Raw genomic sequence first — 3,663 nt, 5'->3', positions numbered from 1 at the left:
GTTGAAAAACAGCATAGCTTTGAAGGTTCAAGGCACAACGTTTATGTATTTGGGCTGATACATGAGTTACAAAACCAAAAAGCAACAACTAAGACCAGACTATGACAGTGAATATAACTATGATTATGACTCTGACCAAAACTGTGAGCTGTCACAGTCCTGGGTCGGTGACCCAGTGTTTTGGTTTTTGTAATGTTATTGTTCTTTGTTTTTATTTTTGGTTTGATTTTGTTTCTGTTTTGCATTTCTAGTTCTTAGGTTTTGGTCATTGTACGCAATGATCCCTGTCTTCTGTGTTTCCTGTTTTACTTTGAAGGTCCATGTCTTCCTTACTGTCTTGTCATGTTTAATTGGGTTCAGCTGTGTCTCCCTGTGCCATTTTCTTGTTACCTTGTGTTTATATTTAGATTGCGGTTATCTCTGTTCTTCTTCGGAGCATCTGCATGTCATTCTGCATATCATGCCTGTTTGTCATTCCCAGTGTTTCGTCTGCCACCCTCCCGTTTTTCAGATTTTGTTCATCATATCTAGCTTCACCCAGTTTAGGTTTAGTTGACTTCTCTTGGTTTTGCCATGCTTTTGTTTCTCTGGTGTTTCATCAGCCAAAATAAAGGTTTGTTTTCTGTCTAATTATTTAATTAGTTTTCTGTTTAATGCATCCATGTCTGCATTTGGGTTCAGGTCCAAGTCACAAAGTTTATAGGAAAGCAGTTCTGGAGGTTGTTGAAATCTCCCAATTCTTTGAATCTTTGGGCTGAAGGAAGGACAATACTCGGTGTATAAATGCTCAATCAACAATCATTTATTTCCATACAATTCAACATTTAAGAGCATTAGAACGTCTAGACGGGAGAGCTGCTTGCTGAGGGTTCACAACAGGTCTCAAAATGGCGGCAGATCTCACAGCCTTTTATAACTCCTAGCGGCCCCCATCTAGTCGTAAAAGCCTAAACATTCACATTCTTTCTCTCTTACGGCGCCTAAGTTATGACCTCGGCTCCTTGCTCCTCTGTAAGGTGGGGGTATGGAATGTGGTCTATCTCTTCTGCCCTAGACACAAAGTCTCCTGCTTACAACCTTCTTTTTATGATTCAACAATAAAGCATGTCAAGAAAACAGTGTAAGACACTCACAGCCGATCAAGCATACAGAGTGATGCACACTTATCTAATGAACTACAAAAATGATTATGTTCTTTTAACCCAAGAGTATAATGAGAACTAAACTACATACACAGCACACCATCTAAACTAAAGGATAATATATGTCCTACAGCTGTTATCATAATTCAACTACTTTGATTACATATATAAGGTAACATATGATAACAGAATAATATCACAAGGTCGACCTGGAGTTCAACAGCACAAAAGTCCATAATCTGTGTTCAAGGGGACCTGGAGTTTGGCCAACCAGGCATCCAATGTTCCTTGGTTCAGGAGGTCAACCCCGAGACCCACAACATAACCGGAGCCGGTGTAGGCTTGAGTGAGAAAACTCAGTAGGCTGGTGGCCGGCAGTGACATTGGTGTGTGTGAAGACCTTCCGTGCAGGCCTGGACTTGGTTTGGCAGGCACGCTAGACGTGGCCATGCAGGACCAGACAAGGCAGGACCACCCGACTGCTGGAGCGAGTCCTTGGACCATCCAATAAGGACAGAAGACAGCTGAAGTGATCCTTCAGATCCAGCAGGAAACGACGGCTGGAGCATATCTCCAGAACCTCCACTGGAAACACGAGGAGGCTGTATGAGCTCAGCTCACTTCACAACTGACACAAGTAGTTGCTGGCTGAGTCGTCCTAAACCCCCAGCTGAAGCAGAGCCAGGAGATGCAGAGACCTCAGGCTGCACTAATGATTGAGCTGCAGGCTTTGATAATGGCTGAGTGGACATGGAGTAAGTGGTAGAGTCAAAGCCTGAACAGGTGGCTGAGATGGAAGCTGAGCTGAAGCCTAAGAAAAAAAGAGTCTCTTGAGGCATAATTCCATGCTCTGAGAAGGCAGGTGAAAAACAGTCCTTAGTGCCCAGAGCTTTTATACAAGTGTCCATGAAGTGAACAGTCTTAATGATCCAGATCCAGCAGTTTTTCAGTTTTCAGAGTCTGAGTCAACAGTCTTAGACTTTTCAAAACCAGAGTTCATTGTCTCAGACTTAATATGAGTCAAGATGGCTACATGAAAGACATTTACATTGTTGCCCATGAAAACATTTTCTAGAGGTACATTAGTGGTTTCAAGTTCAGTATCACATACAGTGTATAAAAGGTTAAAATAACTCTTGCTGTAAATAAGAGTTATGAAAGGGGGAATACATGAGCACTGTGTCTGCAGGCAGATCGTAATCTCTCTGTCCGTCTCCGCTGCCCAAAAGAGGTGAAAACCTCTTCCTTAACAGATACAGTAGCCCACTTCTGTCAGCAAAACACGATAGGTTGTCAGGAGGATTGATTGTGTTTACTCTGCAGTCTGTTTGATATCTGTAGTTTTGTGCCCTTTTGGACTCATTCTGACCATAAAACTGTCCAAGGAACCCAATCAAACATGATGGAAGATGGGGACACCGTTCAGGAAATTACAGAGTAATGCTAGAAAGTTATGTAACACAAGTGTCGGTGATTGAAAAAGAACAAAGTGCAGATTGACAACTGATTGGGGAAAAGCATTGACAAACATATTACATTGATAACTGAGATAATATTGACATTTGTAGAGTTGAGTAATCAAGTATCAGTTTCAGTATCAAGTATCAGTTTAACTTTAAAATGGATCAAATGAAAAACAAGGAATGAAAAAATACACAACAGCAGTAGGAGGCGTCACAGACTGACTAAAGAGGAGGGTCAGATATGCCCCGGGTTGTTGCTCCCCCCGTCTGTCATTTTGTGTGTCTCTGCTTTTTGTGCTTTAAGGCACTACACCCCTGGGTTCACGCTGCTTCTCCTGTGTGCTCAGCTGTCTTAGAGCAGTTTGATCCCATCTCCCTTAAGGACTTGACCACGGTAGTTAGTAACCTAAGATCATCACACTGCCCCTCTGATTGTCTCCCTCCAAGCTTGCTTAAAAGCACTTTTAATACCGTTGGGCCTTTTATCCTGAGATTATTTAATATGTCCCTTGCTACAGGCTGCGTCCCATCATGCTTTAAACAAGCTGTAGTTCAGCCTCTTCTTAAAAAAATAACCTCAACCCAACTTTTCTGTCCAATTACAGGCCTATCTCAAAACTTCCTTTTCTATCTTGGAGAAAGTGGTCTACCTACAGTTGCAGGCCCACCTTGATTTTAATATGATCTCTGAAAATTTTTAATCTGGTTTTAAATCACTACATAGCACTGAGACTGCACTTTTACGGATTTTTAAAGATATTATTTTAACTCTGGACTCTGGCAGCCCTGCTGCCCTTTTATTGTTGGACTTGTCAGCAGCTTTTGACACGGTCGACCACGACATCCTGTTATCACGGCTAGAATTTCATGTGGGCCTAAAAGGATCTGCTCCAGTGGTTTCGGTCCTATTTGTCAGAAAGGTCTTTTCATGTCAATATGGGCCCCACAACTCCAAAATAGCCCCTCTTAAATACGGTGTACCTCAAGGCTCTATTTTGGGTCCTGCCCTGTTCTCACTCTATTTCTATATCATATTATATCACTTCAAACAGAGGTGA

Source organism: Haplochromis burtoni, unplaced genomic scaffold (genome assembly GCF_018398535.1).
Source record: "Haplochromis burtoni strain Fernald_Lab_line unplaced genomic scaffold, NCSU_Asbu1 Contig_1072, whole genome shotgun sequence".
Lineage (NCBI taxonomy): Eukaryota > Metazoa > Chordata > Actinopteri > Cichliformes > Cichlidae > Haplochromis > Haplochromis burtoni.
Note: the sequence above shows the minus strand (reverse complement) of the source record.